Source organism: Impatiens glandulifera, chromosome 1 (genome assembly GCF_907164915.1).
Source record: "Impatiens glandulifera chromosome 1, dImpGla2.1, whole genome shotgun sequence".
Classification (NCBI taxonomy): Eukaryota; Viridiplantae; Streptophyta; class Magnoliopsida; order Ericales; family Balsaminaceae; genus Impatiens; species Impatiens glandulifera.
In genome coordinates, this window is record NC_061862.1 from 127,872,470 (window position 1) to 127,890,677 (window position 18,208).

The window sequence follows — 18,208 nt, forward strand, 5'->3', positions numbered from 1 at the left end:
GTAGGTGATTGCTATGGCACTCGTGTTGTCACAGAAGATCGGAGACTCTTCGGCTATGACGCCGAAGTCCGTCAGTTGTTGTTGGATCCAAAGGAGTTGTGAACAACAGCTTCCAGCCGCCAGGTATTCAGCTTCTGCGGTTGATGTGGCCACCGATGTCTGTTTCTTGCTATGCCATGAAACAAGTCGGTCACCTAGGAACTGAAATGTTCCGCTGGTGCTTTTTCTATCAATATTACAACCTGCATAATCTGCATCTGAGTAACTCGTTAGGTTAAAGGATGAGTCCTTTGGATACCACAGGCCGACGACAGGTGTTCCCTTTAGGTACTTCAATATTCTCTTTGCGGCTGTGTAGTGGGATTGTTTTGGATTGGCTTGGAATCTTCCACACACACCGACTGCAAATAGAATATCCGGTCTACTCGCTGTCAGATACAGAAGAGAACCGATGATGCCCCGGTACGCGATCTAGTCTACCGATTGACCCTCATCATCCTTGTCCAATTTAACCGATGAGCTCATTAGAGTAGCCGCTGAGGAGCATGTATCCATCCCAAATTTCTTTAGAAGCTCCTTGGTGTACTTGGGTTGGCTAATGAAAGTTCCTTTTTCGAGTTGTTTAACCTGAAGACCTAGGAAGAAACTTAATTCTCCCATCATACTCATTTCAAACTTGTTAGTCATCAGAGTTGAAAATTTATCACATAACTTAGGATCGGTTGAACCGAAGATGATATCATCTACATAGATTTGAACAAGTAGGATATGTTCCTTCTTTTCAAATTTAAACAACATTTTGTCCACCGAACCGATGGTGAAGTCATGTTTTGTCAAAAATGCGGTTAGTGTGTCATACCAGGCTCTAGGTGCTTGCTTTAGACCGTATAAAGCTTTGTTTAACCGATATACATGGTTTGGAAACTCAGCACTTTTGAAACCGGGTGGTTGTTCAACATACACCTCTTCACGTAGGTCACCATTCAAAAATGCACTTTTAACATCCATTTGGAAAACCTTAAAGTTTTTGAATGCAGCAAAGGCTAGAAAAATCCTAATGGCTTCAATCCTAGCTACAGGGGCAAATGATTCTTCAAAATCAATGCCTTCTTCCTGTTTGTAACCTTGTGCCACTAATCTGGCTTTGTTCCTCGTGACCAAACCGTCTTCATTGAGTTTGTTTCTAAATACCCATCTTGTTCCTATGACCGGTTGATCTTTCGGTCTAGGGACTAGGTACCAGACTTTATTACTCTCAAACTGGTTTAGCTCTTCTTGCATTCCCAAGATCCAATCCGGATCTGACAATGCTTCATCTATTCTTTTCGGCTCAATCTGGGATATAAAGGCGGAATTAAAATATTCCTCCAGAAGTTGACGCCTAGTTCGAACAGGTTCTGAAGGGTCACCTATAATTTGTTCAGGAGGATGTTTAGTGTTCCTTTTGAAGTTCGGTTCAGGGATGTCTACCAAATTACCATTTACTTGATCAAGGCTAGACATATCGGTAGGCTGAACAGGGTTGTCAGACCGACCGACTTCCTCGGATTGAACCGAAGTGTCAGCTTCCTGTTGTGGAATAGCTTGATTCGGCTGGGTTTCAATATTACCCATTTGGTCATGGACAAACCTCCTGAAGACCGGTGTCTCATCTTCGCTATCAGAATGGATATTGTTATTTTCCAATCTGTTGTGTAAATCAAAGCATGATGCAGTATTACTTTCAACCGATTCATCAAAAACAACGTGAAGTGTTTCCTCCATGGTTAAAGTTCTATTGTTGTACACTCTATGTGCTTTACTCACTACTGAGTAACCTAACATGATCCCAGTATCGGTTTTTGCATCAAAAGTAGAGAGAGGGGTTTTACCATTTATATGTATATAGCATTTACAACCGAAAATCTTAAGGTACTTAAGGTTGGGAACCCTGTTAAAATAAACCTCATACGGTGTTTTGTTTTGAAACTTGTTAATCAGAGACCGATTTTGTGTGTAACATGCAGTGTTAATAGCCTCAGCCCAGAATTTCTGAGCAATACCCGAATCGGCTATCATGGACCGTGCGGCTTCCTTGAGAGTCCGGTTTCTTCTCTCGGCCAGGCCATTTTGTTGAGGAGTCCTAGCACTAGACAACTCGTGTCTAATGCCGGATTCATCAAGAAATGCGGTTAAGGTACTATTGGTAAATTCGGTACCTCTATCACTTCTAATGCTATTAATGCGTGTTGATTTTTCATTTTGCAAACGTTTAAGGAGTGTGATCAGGTTTGATGCGGTTTCACGTTTAGATGGTAGAAATATTACCCATGTAAACCTAGAGTAATCATCAATAACTACCATGGTGTAAAGCATACCTCCTAGGCTAATGACCTGCATCGGTCCAAATAAATCCATGTGAAGGAGATCTAAGCATCGGCTAGATTGGATATTTCATTTACTCTTAAAAGTTGACTTAGTTTGTTTACCCATTTGACATGCTGAACAAACCTTATCCTTGTTAAATACTATGTCAGGAATACCTTCTACTAGCTTTTTACCGCGAATGTAGTTTAAGGTTTTCATGTTTAGGTGGTTTAGTCTGTTATGCCACAACCAGGTTTGATCAGTCTTAGCTATTATGCATATAGGGTATTCTACCTTAGTTTTCCAGTCTACCTTGTAAATATTACCTAACCTATTTCCGGTGAGCAGTATAATACCTTGTGAATTCTTAACTAAGCATGCATGTTTAAGAAATTCTACCGTGTATCTAACATCACACATCTGACTAATGCTTAGCAAGTTAAAACGTAGGTTTTCAACTAGAAGTACATTATCAATTGTTAAGTTACCATGGACAATCTTACCCTTGCCCACAATTCTACCTTTTGAGTTGTCACCGAAGGTGATTAGTGCACCGGTTTCTATTCTGATGTCGGTTAGCAGATTGTTGTTCCCGGTCATATTCCTGGAGCAACCACTATCCAGGTACCATTCAGAGTTTCCTAGCCATTTCTTTATATCCTGCAAAATGTACATATTTACACTTGTTTGGTACCCACATTCACTTGGGTCCACATGCGGTTAGTCCCTTGGGCATCCAAACTTTGACAAACCGGACAACCTTCTTTGCTAAGGTCTTAACCGTCCTTTTGCCACTAGGTTTTGGATATCTCGGTTTTTCTACGAAGGTCTTAAATGAGGGTGATCTTTGTTTTGACCTATGCGGTTGAGGATTGGCTTTCCTATTTTTGAGCAGGTCGACTTTTCTTTTCTTAGGGTCAAGCCACTTCTCAGAGTCGGTTGGACCAACATAGTTGTAGTTTAGTTTTTCTTCCGTATAGTATGCGGTCAATTCCTCTTCAGCGGTTATGGAGCTTTTAATGAATCTTATAAGAGGAAGGTTACTCCTTGTAAACCTTACTTTCTCTACGGGTTTTTGGTTTTTGGATCTATCCTTTTTGTATCCTAAGCCGAACATGCAAAAAGGATGCCTGTAATGACTACACATTTTCTTTACTATATCACTAGATCTCTTATATGCGACCATCTTATACTGGAGTCGGGCATTTTCTTCTTCGGTTAGTTCTTTAGCTGGTTCACTAGACTGTTCGATCTTAAGTGGTGGTTCAGGTTTTGACTCGGTTTCTAAGGTAGGGGTTTCATCAGGTTCTATGATCTCTGGTTCGGTTATTACGGGTACTTCTGATTCTGTCGGATTGGGTACTATAGGATCGGTTCTAAGGTTGAGTTTCTTAGGTAACATGGCTAGTAGGTTCTTATACTCTTCTACCATATCATTCAATGCATTGTATAACTCATCTTTAGTAAATTCTTCACAGGGAGAGTTAAATACCTGTTCCTCATTTGCCATGAGGCATGTGAGTTCATCATCACTGTCACTGTGAGCCCATAAGCTTCCTCCATCATCGGCTATCAGTGCTTTCTGAACCTCACTCCCTTCACCGGTTTGTTGATAGTTATTTCGGTTATCTTGGTTATCCGGTTTCCGGTTATCCCTCCTCGGTTTTCTGCATTCCCACTTAAAATGTCCCAAACAGTTACAGTTATAATACCTTACATTGGATTTATCACCATAGTTGTAGTTTGTCGGTTGGCTTCTTTTCATGAACCTCTCAAAATTCTGTACAAGGATCGCCATGGCATCCTCGGTGAACTGTTCGGCGGTTCTGATCGGTGCAGGTGCATGTGCAACCGGTTCTGTGGATGTGATTAGTGCTCTGATTGAGGTTGAAGCCGAAACTTCTTCTTCAGTTCTAGATCTCATTTCAAACTCATATGCCTTAAGATCTTCGAATACATCGTGTAGCTTCATCTTGTTTAGGCAGTTTGATTCCCTCATTACCATTGTCTTTATGTCCCATGCACTTGGAAGAGATCTTAAAGCTTTCATGATAACCTCCTTGTTGTCATACCTCTTGCCAAGAGTTGCTAGTTCATCTAGCACACCAGTGAACCGGTCACTGTACTATTTCATTGTTTCTCCTGGTTTCATCTTGATGCTTTCAAACTTCTGAGTAACTACCATTACCTTGTTTTCCTTTGTTTTTTCATTTCCCTCAAAGATCTGAATAACCGTGTCCCATGTCTCCTTTGCGGTTTTGCAGTCTCTGATCTTGCAGTACGTGTTTTTGTCCACACTATTGGAGATCCAGTTTCTGGCATGGTTATCCAGGTTATTTCTTCTCCTATCTTCAGCTGTCCATTCCTTTCTGTCCTTATCAATAATTATCGGTCCTTCGGCCAGAATGGATTCCATCTCATCATCCAAGGTGATTAAGTGTAGGTGCATGTGTGCCTTCCAGTTGGCAAAGTCATCACCTTCTAGCATTGGTGGCCTATCGAAAGACATGCTTGCTTGAGTATTGAAACTAACTACTCTGATACCAATTGTTAGGATCTAGGTCGCGGCTGGAGGACCGGGGTTGGGCCGGTTAGCGTGTTTCTTTCAAAGGGTGGTGATTAATCCGGTTAAAGATTAACACCGAGGTTTCAATACTACACAAACTGTCACAAACCCTTGAACTAGGTTCAAGCGCGGAAGAGGTTTGTTTCAGGTTAAAGCAGCACACTTGTATGATAGGCAGAACCAGTTTCGGATGATGAAGGTTTGAGAATTGATGGGTCGGTTTTTGTAACCTGGTGATCCGGTTTGGATAGAGTCAAGTAGGTTTGAGCGGTGTCGGTAAGTTAGTACAGGTCGGTTAGAAAATAGAACCGGCAGAAAGTAAATGACAAGAAAAATTTTATGGATGTTCTGAGATAAAACTCCTACGTCACCCCTTCCTCTCGAAACCGCGAGAAGGATATTCACTAAGGAATACAAGTACAATCCGATCGAGACTTATTTCCTGCTCGATAACACTCTTACAATTTACACCGAAATTGTAAAATACACACTTCAACTTTAGCACCTAGGTTTTCTCTAGAGATAGAACACAATCTTATCACTTGCAAATTAAATGCTCACTTGTGTCTCACTTTATCTCACTTGTCTCGTGTTGTGTCCCGCATTTACTCTTCTTCAACTGCTCCTTTTATAGGTGAAATATGCCAACGGTCATATTTCACTTCCTTGAATCTGATTGGCTGAGCAGAGGTTCAGTGATTCAGACCTGGCGGTCAATTGTTCAGACCTGGCGGTCAATCTCACAGACTTGGCAGTCTGTTCTTCCGGTGTGTAAGACAAACCTGCTGGGTTTGTCTTTTACTCAATGTGGTAACTGTTGGTTAGACAGTTGTCTGTACTTGGAAGATTTCCTTTCTGACTTATCCCGAAGTGGAAAGATCCTGTAGGACTGTCTTCTGCAGCTTGCAGACTTTCCTCAGACTTGTATGGATATGGAAGTGTTCAGTCTGTTCCTTTGGTATCATCTTTAACAGATACCCGAATTGTCTTCTTATACTGGTCGGTCATTTGACTTAACCGAATGGCTTCCGGTGTGATTGGTTTAACCGGACAGCTTCCGGTTATTCCTTTGCCTTGTGGCTGATCGGCTGTCTGGTGTTTCCGGTTTTTAGCTTTGGCCGATCCTTTCTTTGTGCGGTCATGTTCCGAATGTCCTGGTCGGTTTAATGACTTGACCGGTTAGTCTTCTTAGCCGGTTCATTTGTTTGACCGATCCGGTTCCTTGTTCCTGCATGGAAGGTTTATTTATGTTAAGTTCTGTGAACCGGTCTAATTTTATCTAACAATAAACCTACGTCAATAAGTTTAATCAATACAATATAGTTTTAATGATATTTTCTGAACAAAACTAAGTTGTGTAAATTGTCTTTACGTAGGAACGTCTGAAGACGTCTTCCTTCTATCAGACGTCTCACTTTATTAGACGTGATGTTTGAAGAAGTGAGCGAGCAGACGTTTAACTTCATCAGATGTGTAGTCTGAAGAAGTGCGCAAGCAGATGTCTAACTTCATCAGACCTGAAGTCTAAAGAAGTGTGTGAGCAGACGTCTAACTTCTATAGACGTGCAGTTTGAAGAAGTGCGCGAGCAAACGTCTAACTTCATCAGACGTGTAGTCTGAATAAGTGCACGAGTAGACGTCTAACTTCATCAGATGTGTAGTCTGAAAACGTACGCAAGCAGACATCTAGCTTATACATACATGTAGTCTAAAGAAGTGTGAACAGATGTTTTGCTTCAGCAGCCATCTGAAGAAGCGTCCGCTTATCTATTCAGCTCATCTGCTTAGCAATCAATAGTGTTTGATATCATTCGTCTGCCAAGATAGCTTAACACACTATAACTTCTTATCTATCTCGTACTCAAATATTCCTCCAACCCAAGTCTTATATTATCCAGTACACCACGTTCCAGCGAATATTCTCTAGCACAATGCGGTACGCCACGAACCAACGAATATATTCTTATGTACATTACCATAAACTTAGCATATGTCCAATGGAATTCTGACACGTATCCAACAGGAAGATTCGACCGTTGCTGAGTCTTCAATATAAAAGGTGATTAGAGTACAATGGCGAATCTATCGCTTCCTTGAACAATCACACGAATTACAAACTGCTAAAGTGCTATGAGCTCTAAGTCTATTCTGTAATTCACCTACTATTTTTTCTGTATGAAATTTCAGATTCTAAGTTGAATAGGATTTGTCTGTTCAACAAAGTGCTAACTAGATGTTCAGAAATAGGTAGTTGCTAAGACATGTGTATCTGACTGGGTTTGTGTAGTGTCTATATGAATCAAAGTTTTTTAGTGAAAAATCTTCTGGAAATAGAGAAGGGGTATATGTTTTATCTACGAACATTCATAAAACTCCGTGTATTATTTATTTTCCGCATCGTTCAATCGTTTTTCTGCCGCTTCAAATCGAGCAATTATTTCCGCACTTTAAGTCGTTCAAGAGCTTGCGAAGATTTGTGAAGAATAGAAACAAATTCTTAATCTTTAACAGGACTAAAATCTAATTGAAAGTTTCTTAAGTTGTCAACTATATTCATATCCCCCTTCTCTATAATTGTCACCGATCCTAACACTCGGTCTTGGGTCAAGATTCCTCGGTCCTAGTTTTAGACCTCTTGGTCCTAGGTTCTGGAATCTTCAGTCCTAGGTTTTAGAATCCTTGGTCCTAGGTTGGACCTCTCGGTTCTAACTCAAGAACATTGGTCGGACCTCTCGGTCCTATTGAAATTATCGGACATAAATTGTTGGGTCAAATTATTTTGACTAAGTGTTGAAATAATTTACCCTCTGAAATTTTGATGATGAAATAATTTATGAGTTTCGATACAGGTGTATTGAGACAATACGTTATTAGACTTGGGTCTAATGAGGGTCATTAGACCGATGTTGATTTTCATTCGCATAAAATTAGACGCACAGTCTAACTCATCGAAGTTAGACGTGCAGTCTAATAGACGTGTAATTAGACGCAAGTCTAATGAATATACGGAATTAGACGTGAGTCTAATGGAATTAGACGTGAGTCTAATAGAATTAGATGTACAGTCTAACTCATCGGAGTTAGACGTGTAAGTCTAATAGATGTAAAGAATTAGACGCAAGTCTAATGAATACACGGAATTGGACGTAAGTCTAATGGAATTAAACGTACAGTCTAACTCATCGGAGTTAGACGTGTAAATCTAATAGATGTAAAGAATTAGACGCAAGTTTAATGAATACGCGGAATTAGACGTACAGTCTAACTCATCGGAGTTAGACGTGTAAGTCTAATAGATGTAAAGAATTAGACGCAAGTCTAATGAATACGCGGAATTAGACGTGAGTCTAATGAAATTAGACATAAGTCTAATATATTCGGAATTAGGCGTGGCAGTCTAACTCAGTGGAGTTAGACGTGCCAGTCTAATGGTTATTACAATTAGACGGGTAGTCTAATTAGTGAAAGTTAAACCTGCGTCTAACTCCTTCAGACAAGTCTGAGGTAGAACCGGAATTAGACGTGGCAGTCTAACTCAGTGGAGTTAGACGTGCCAGTCTAATGGTTATTGTAATTAGACGGGTAGTCTAATTAGTGAAAGTTAGACGTGCGTCTAACTCCTTCAGACAAGTCTGAGGTAGAACCGGAATTAGACGTGGCAGTCTAATGGTTATTGTAATTAGACGGGTAGTCTAATCAGTGAAAGTTAGACGTGCGTCTAACTCCTTCAGACAAGTCTAAGGTAGAATCGGAATTAGACGTGGCAGTCTAACTTAGTGGAGTTAGACGTGCTAGTCTAATGGTTATTGTAATTAGACGGGTAGTCTAATTAGTGAAAGTTAGACGTGCGTCTAACTCCTTCAGACAAGTCTGAGGTAGAACCGGAATTAGACGTGTAGTCTAACTCAGTGGAGTTAGACATACCCGTCTAATGGTTATTTTTATTAGACGCGAGTCTAATTCTATTAGACTAGGCGGTCTAATAGACGTTTTTTATTAGAAGGAGTAGACCTATTTCATTAGACAGATTTTCACAATCCGGTTAACTGAAATACGTCTAATGCTCAGTTCAAGCAGTTCGTTTGAATTTAGCATTTCTCCTACACACGTGCCATAGCTGTACCCTACTTCTGCTCCACTTTCTTGTGAAGATTAGTACAGCAACTATATGCATTCAATCAAGGAATGCCACGTAAGAGAATTTTCCTCACATTGCCCATTTTGTAGGTACATCCCTGATAGAATATTCGGCGCACTACCAGTTTTGTATGACCACGATCCTTGTGCTCAGAACCTGGTGTGTTCAATGGAGGATTTCCAATGGAAGAGTGCCACGTATCATTCTTGAAGATTCGACCGTTAGCTCCTGCTCAGTATTTAATCAATCCTAAGGACAACGGACAATCTGCCTCACGAACAAGCGAATACAAACGAACAAACAATCTGATTTTGCAGAGAGAGAAACTACTCAATCATCTTGCTTACTGAACTTATTCTGTGAAGCTTCTTTCTGATTGTACTGTGTGTGAATCGAGAGATAGAGCTAGAATCAAAGCACCTTTAGCTGAGTGATATTCTTCATCTTGTAATTGAACAGAAAGTGTTATGTTCAATAGTGAGCTAAGTGTGTGTGTAAACTGTATTTGATTCTTATCATCTTATAGTGAATCCTTTCTGTGGTTGGAAGAAGGGGTGACGTAGGAGAGTTTCTTCGAACATCCATAAACAAACTGTTGTGTTCTTCATTTCTGTCATCTTTTCATATTTTATCTTGTGCTTCAAACCCAAGTAAACAATTCCGCCTTGAATCTGTTTCAAGTGTTTACACAAGTTTGCGTAGAATAGAAAGAGATATTAATCCCTAACATGATTTATATCAAACCGTTTTTCATAAGCCTTCATTCTTAGCCAGACCCCCGTCTATATCGATAAAGCCGATCCTATCATAAATGTTCGAATTTCTCGGTCCTAGGATTTGTTCCGAACCGAGGACTCTCAGTCGGATGTCTCGGTCATATGCTAACTAGCCTCGATCATCAAGAACCTAAGTTCATTTTTTAATTCATTTTTTAGGTTGGATTATTTGATCTAAGAGTTTGGTTAGCTTCATAAATCTCATAGGAACATATTGATCATCATCTCAAGGTATCAATCAAAATGGATGATGATCAAATCGTTCAAAATAGTTTTTGATCAAAAATTGCATTTTTGATTTTAAGGCTTTTTAGAGGAGAAATGAGCTATCTAATATCTTCCAAATATCTTATATACTTGATTGGTACCAAAACATGAACATTAACTGTTGTTTTGGCCAAATCATGAACTCAAAACAGTTCATTTATTTTGATATTTTTTATTTTGATCAAACATTATTGGGATGGATCAAACATGATCAAAGAGATTCCCAATATCATTACAATCATGTTGAGATGCTTTCTAGGTTGTGATTCAACAGAATTAGCCCACGAACAACAAACCCAGTTTTTGGATTTTAAAATTTTGAATTTGAATTTGAATTATTGTTTTGAAGACCAATTGATTAGTTCAATATTATCAAAATAGTTTCTAAATAATCCTATGATCAATATTCAACCATAAAACACCATAAAGAACAAGCATACAAGTTTATGGGAAAATGTCAATAACCGAGTTGAACCAGACGAGTCAAGGGCGAATCAATGGAAGTTAATGGATCAGACCGCTAGCCCAAAGGAATTAAAATATGCACATGCAGACATTATGATGATGTCAGTCTTGGATTATGTTAGGATCGGGATCGCCGATAGAGGACCGGGGTCCGGCTAAAGGTAGATCGCTTACAACAACAACACATTGGTACTAATCCGGTTAAAGATTAGAACCACTCTTAACAATACACAGATTGTCAGACTCATGAACCGAGTTCAAGGGCGGAAATGTTTGTTTCAATTTGAAGCAACTCACACAATTCAGTTTGGAAGGTATTATGAGAAGTCGGTTAAGGTGGAGAGAAAACCGGTTCGGTTTGAATTAAGGGAAAGCCGATTCGGTTGGAGTGAATAGTGTTTCGGTTCGGTTAGAGTAAGTAAGCCGGAAAATAAAATAAAGAACACAAGATATATTTTTATGGATGTTCGGAGTTGAATCTCCTACGTCACCCCTTCTTCTCAAACAGTGAGAAGGATATTCACTAACTGGAATATTCAACAAACACACTCCGATCGAGTCTTATTTACTGTTCGTAGGTTACACCACTCACACAATGATGTAATACTTTTACACAAGGTAAATTACACAAAGTTTCTCAAAGTCAGATTTCAAATAATTTCAAGAATTTCAATCAATATTTAGGGTCATGCGTAAAATTCGTCTAATTGTGAATATGTAAAAATCTGTGTATTCTTCGTTACCTTGGGCTTCTATTTATATGAGAAATATGACAACGGTCATATTTTTCTCTCTCCAGGGGATTGGTCATTTGAAGCCGTGCCGGTTAAGATAAGGTGGCGTGCGCGCTTTGCCATTTTGGACACATGGTAGACATGCACTAAGCAGCTTCCTGTTTTAGAAGATTGCTTCTGATCTTGGGTAAGGTCAGGTAATCATTATCTTGCCCCATGCCTGGTTTCTTCTTTTACATATTCCCAAGTAATATTTTTTTGTCTTAACTCGTTATCTTTAAGATATTCATATCTTTTGAATAATCTTCCCGTTGAAGATGTACGTTAGCTCATAGGATTTTCGATGGGTTGAACTAGCCGGACACTTTCGGTTTACAACTCAACCGGTCCTGAACTTGAACCGTTCCGGATTTCTGCACAAAGGTTGAACCTGTCCAGATTTCATCTCAAACCTGAGAATGCTGAAGGTATTTATTAGCCAGAGCTGAGGGAAATTAAATGACCGGAACTTATTTATGATTGGAGCAGCTCATTTAATCAACCGGAACAACTCATTTAATAACCGGAGCTCATTTAATCAACATGAACAGCTCATTTAATAATCGGAACTCTTTAATGACCGGGGCTCATTAATGACCCGCCATGCTTCATTAAGTGTCGGTTGACCGAGCCGGTTGACCGATCACCATTTCCGAACCAAAGTCGGACCACTAGTCAATCTACCGAACCGATATATATTTCCAAGCCGATCTCGCCTACCGGATTTTCCAATCTCGCTTACATGGAGATTTCAGCATTTTTCTCAACTTCCCTGAAATAGAAAAACTTTAAATAATATTTACAACCGGTGAGATTTGATCCATGGTGACCTGTGAGACAAGCAAGGGTTCTTACCACTGCACTACAACACATTCTTGTTATATTTAAACCAATTAATATACTTGATATGACTTAAAGGTTTAACATATTTATTTGAACTTAGTTTTATCTATTCATTAAACTTTTCATAAGTTCTAACAATTATATTCTAACAATTACTTTTTTTTATTATTTAGAATAAATATTCAAAACTCGTAATTGTTGCCCGGTTTTAAAGAAGTTGTATTTATTTGGCCGGTTGAGAAAGTTTGAGGAAAATTCTAACAATTTTTCCTTTTTTGATTATTTAGAATAAATATTCAAAACTTGTAATTGTTGACCGGTTTTAAAATTTAAATCAGTTTAGGAATTATTGTAATCTAACAATCCTAAAATATTTCTAAGGGAAGAAAACTTAGACTCGAGAAGTGGCTTTGTGAGGATGATAGCCACTTCATTCTTGTTCCCTTCATGTGAAGTGTCCGTCAACAGTGGCCCGGATGCAATGTTGACTCTTCCAAGCTTTTATCATGATTTACCTACATTCATAGACAATAGAAAATCTGGTCCCTATTTTTCTTTGGGTCCGTGGCTTATGAGTCCTTTGGGAATCCATACTTTGATTATTTTGATGGATTTTTCGTTGTGTGTATGTATAGTATATCTAACTGTTGATGATTTAACTTTAAAGGATGATTTTTGGTAAACATCTTTTGACTTTCGGTTAAGTTTAATTTTGCCATACAAACTGGGTGTCCTTCTTTCAGGTTTCAGCCAGCTTGAAGTTGTCTTTACATAGATCATCTCATCCTTTGAAGTTAAATCATTGCAGCTTGTAATTTCTTCCTTGAGCTTCTCATTCACAGATGAGATCTCACTTATTGAAACATCAACCTCTTTGATTTGAGATGAACAACTTGAACTATCAGACATGCTTTTTGAAATAGTTTGATTAAGGGATTCTGACATTTTTCTGTACTTAATGACCATGTCATTGAGTACAGCAATTAAATCATCTCGGGTAAAATCATTAAAGGAGAGATCAAATACCTCAGATTCTTTCTTAGCCGTGAAGCAGGTATCAACTTTATCATCACTGTCGTTGGATGATGAGTCGTCCGAATTGCTATCGGCCCATTTGCCCTTGCTTTCAACAGCCATTAGAGCCTTCTACTCTTTCTGGTTCTCCTTTATTTGTTCACTAACTTCAAACAGTTGGATCAACTTTTACCACACTTCTTTTCCCGTTTTGCGTTCTATAACTTTCTCGAAAGTGTTTACGTCTAGATATTTGATGATATGTCTCATGCAATGGTTGTCTAGGTTGTTTCTTCTCCTATCTTCAGCCGTCAATTCACCTTTCTCTTTCTCGATTTTTATCGGACCTTCCTTTAGGAGGTGCTCATTTCATCATCCAATGTGATCAAATGTAAATACATCTGAACCTTCCATCCACTAAACGCCTCGCTGTTTAGCATAGGTGGCATATCGATGTGGGTCATGCTTCCCATCTTCTTTCGGTTGCTTGAGTGATACCACTTGTTAGGATCGGGATCGTCGATAGGGGATCGGGGTCCGGCTAAAGATAGATCGTTTACACAACAACACACACCAGTTGGAACTAATCCGGTTAAAGACTAGAACCGCTCTTAACACTACACAGATTGTCATAGACTCTTGAACCGAGTTCAAGGGCGGAAATGTCTGTTTCAATCTGAAGCAACGTACACGATTCGGTTTGGAAGATATTAGGAGAGTCGGTTGAGGTGGAGAGAAAGTCGGTTCGGTTTGAGTGAATAATATTTTGGTTCGGTTAGAGTAAGTAAGCTAGAAAGTAAAATGAAGAGTACGAGACAGATTTTTATGGATGTTCGGAGAAAACTCTCCTACGTCACCCCTTCTTCTCAAACAGCGAGAAGAATATTCACTAACTGGAATATTTTACAATACACTCCGATCGAGTCTTATTTGTTGTTCATCGGTTACACCACTCACACAATGATGTAATACTTTTACACAAGGTAAAATACACAGATTTCTGTTACAATTATTTCACTTTGAATCAGAAGAGCTATATGAACTCAGGATGTATTTTTGGGCTTGATTTTATGAATATTGAGTTGCTTCTAGCTCGCGCGCGTTGTATATGTGATTACTTCTCTTGGCTTCTTTTATATAGAGGATATGACAACGGTCATATTTCTCTTTCATTTATTGATTGGTCAGCCGAACCGGCTAGAGTAGGTAGCCTTGCTTTTTGTACATGTGGCAGCCATGCACGAGGGTAGCCGCCTGTACTAGGAGATTGATTGTGATTTTGGACAATTAATCATCATTACTTTTGTTGCACGCTTCTGATAGAGATCACGAATCCTTTCTTATGTTCATTTCCAAGATATTCATTACGACATTTTTCACAGATTTTATCAATTTAAATACTTTCCCGTTGGCCTTAAGATCTTCGATATATTAAGCCGGCGGAAAGGATGTTTCATGCGGTTTTCATCTCAGCCGATCCGGTTGGGAGAGTAAAAACCGTTTGTCTTGATTGTCCGGATTCTTTGAGACAATGTGTCTCAATCGGTCCGATGCGGTACCTGCAAAAAGAATTTTGAGACTAGTTAAGTTCTTTGTCCGGTTAAAAATTAACTTACTTAATTCTTCTAATAGATTATTTAAAAAAATTCACAAACGCTTGTATTTGGCATTCTATTTTGCTGAATAAATCATATTGGGATCATCAATTTGGAATGGTCATCCAGGTTATTACACTCAACGGAATTATCTGATCTTAGATGATTTTGAAAGCTGAAGAGTCCTCTACAAAGTTTGTTTGTAACCAAAATGGACTTGAAGTTGTTAACCCTTCGGAGTCGATGGTACAAGATGATACGACCAAGATAGGATCAAACTAGACATTTCTACAGTGTATAATTCAAAACTAAAGCTATCGTGCTTCCAATTTGGATTTTGACCTACGGTTAGAAAGCTAAATGCTTACCATTCGAATGGAAATGGTCCACATCTTCATTCGATGGTTAAGGTGGTCAATTTAGCCGTACAATCCAATGGAAGTTCACCAATTCTATTCATTGAGCGAACTGAAGCATGATGTGACTTTAAAAAAATTATATTTTTTGATTTGCTCAACAATTTGGAGAAAATGAAACACTATTGGAAAGGTGATTAAGTTATATTTCTTCTAATACCATAGCACTCATGATTCTACCTACATCCCACGCTAGGTCGCCCGCAAGCTCAACTGTTTATTTTGAGATCACTGGCGTTCCATTAAGAATTTCATGGATTTTCGGTGAGTCTTGAAGATTTTTTCAAATATGAATGTTATAGCTGACAAACAAACCTTTTCAACGCATCAAGGATCATCTTCAATGATGATTTGAATCAAGAGTTATGGTCATTTGAAGTTTCAGTTGAACTAATACAGCTGGAAATCGGAACATAAAAATGCATGACATCGAAAAAGGATAACTCAGTCTACACTTGTCTATCTAGCTCAAATAAATTCTCAAGGTGTAGCCTAACCGGTTACATAGCCTAAATGGTGTTATCTCATTAATTTGAGCACATGGTGAATCCATGTGCAAAGTTTTAAACATACATTAGAGAGAGGGTAAACTTGGAGAGAAAGTAACTAAAGGAAGAACGAGGGGAAAATGATTCCGACGAGATTTTAGTTTTCTCCGACGAGTCCAAGTCCAGCTCCGGTTCTTATAGTTCTTCTGTCTTCTTTAGGTAGGACTTTTGTTCTAATGTTATTGTAATTCATTCAAGGCGTCGATTTTGTACACTGATGCCGACGTTGAGTTGAATTCATACTAAATGATTAATTTGTTGATGAGTTGTTTGAATAATTGTTTGATGCTTGGTTAATCTAGTTGTTAAAGTCCTATGTTAGATTGAGTTTTAGTTATGAAGAGGCTAGGTCTTCACTAGCATCTTTTCTCAGTTTCTAAAACTCGTTGGAATCTTCAAACATTGGTCGTTATAGGAAGAACTGTCGGCCAAATCTTCAGAAGCATTCCAGACCGCCTTCTCGACGCATCGAAGGCGCAATCGAAGTTATTGACGATGAGGAGAGCTCCTACATTGTTTGTGGAGATAATTCTTAGACGAACGACGAGTTACAAGAGGTAACTGCCATTTTTATTTTTGATATGTAGAGGAATCCTTTTTTGATTGCTATGTTATTCATTCATGTGCGTCGAAGTGTATCTATAGGATGTTTATTAGGTTAATGAGCCTCCGTAGTGATGAGCTCCAATCTTTATTAGGTTTATTGCTATGTTCTTTGACTTTGGATTCTACCAATATTCCAAACAAGCAGCAAGGCGACAAGGAAGAGATGACTCTGAGACGACTTCACTTGTATGGTCTTTGTAGAATCTCTTGAGCATCCATGGAGTAGAAGAAACGAACGTCTGCAGCAGGAAGCAAACAACTAGGAGGACGATGAACAGTTTCCTCCTTTTCGATTTTTTCCGAATTCCTAAACTTCTTAAGGATGTCGAAAAAGGCCCATACGCTGTTAATCCTTTTAAATTCGCCTAGAAACTTTAATTCATAATTAATTATTTAATTCTGAATTAAATTGACCCTCCAATTAATAGCATTTTTGCAATTTAGACCAAAAACTTCCATATTTAAATTATTTTCAATAAATCAAATTAATTTGATCCCTAAACTATTATTTACGTTCAATTCGACCCCAAAACATTATATTTTTCCAATTTTTGATATAATGTTTTAATTTCCAATTTTTTGGGATTTTTCTTAGTGCTTGTTTGGTTCATTTTATACCAAACATCCTTGTTTCTTCAATTGGAACTCAAGATGTGATTTTAGAAAAATTCCAAAAATTCAATGATGGTCAAAAATATTATTTTCAACAATAATAATATTTTTCTATAATTTTTGGTACTCGTTTGAAATTTTAATTATTTGAAACGCTCATATCTTGAGCTTTGTAGCCCGAACGAATGTAATATTTTCGTATTAGCTTTATAAAAGTATTTTTGACGTCCCTAGAAATTTTCAGAATTTTCGAAACACTTTCAGAAAAAAACACTCATTTTTGCGGAGTCATATTAGGATTTTGTATTCCTGAAAAGTTCTGAAATCAAGTGTGAAGTGTTTCTAAAAATATGTTTGACATAAACTCTTAGGATTTTCCAACTTTTTGGAAAAATTCTTGATTTCGGTTGTTACATACTTCAGGTCTCCAACTCCCCTCTTTGTTCTTTAATCAACATCCCAACATACTGGTGAAGTTATTTTCATACAAGGATTAACATTTCAGATCAACAAATAAACTTCCAAGCAAATTGGCAAAGTGAGAATTCACATTATGGTTCACATTTGTGCCCAATGAGTGCATTCAAAGTTCTATTTCATCTTCTTTAGTATAGGAAAACCTAATAAGAGTCCAAAATCATCTTTAGACTAAGCATAGGGTATGTAATTAAAATTTACTTAAGACACGATAAATAGAAATCAAGAGAATTATAATGGTTTGATGCCAACCTTTATTGGAATCTAATTAAAGCTAGGGTTACTCCTTCTATATTAGATACAAGGTTAAGGCATACACAAACAAAAGAATTTTGAACTCCTAATGCAAATGTGTAGCATAACTTCACAAATAAATGGCCAACTACATTCGAGTAGAGACTATCCCACGGGATAGACGCATAAGACATAGTTGTTGCGGCCCATTTCTCATGCATAACCAAGCACCGGACCCTAAATCCATGCATAATCTAGGGTTACTCCTAGATTAGATACAAGGTTAAGGAATACACAAACAAAAAAAATTTGAACTCCTAATGCAAATGTGTAGCGTAACTTCACAAACAAATGGACAACTACATTCGAGTAGAGATTATCCCACAGGATAGACGCATAAGACATAGTTGTTGCGGCCCATTTCTCATGCATAACCAAGCACCGGACCCTTTAGTTTCTTTTTGAAGTAAACTAAAATGACGAATATTAAAACTAACCTACTTACTACGTTTTGTAAACGTAATAATTTGAA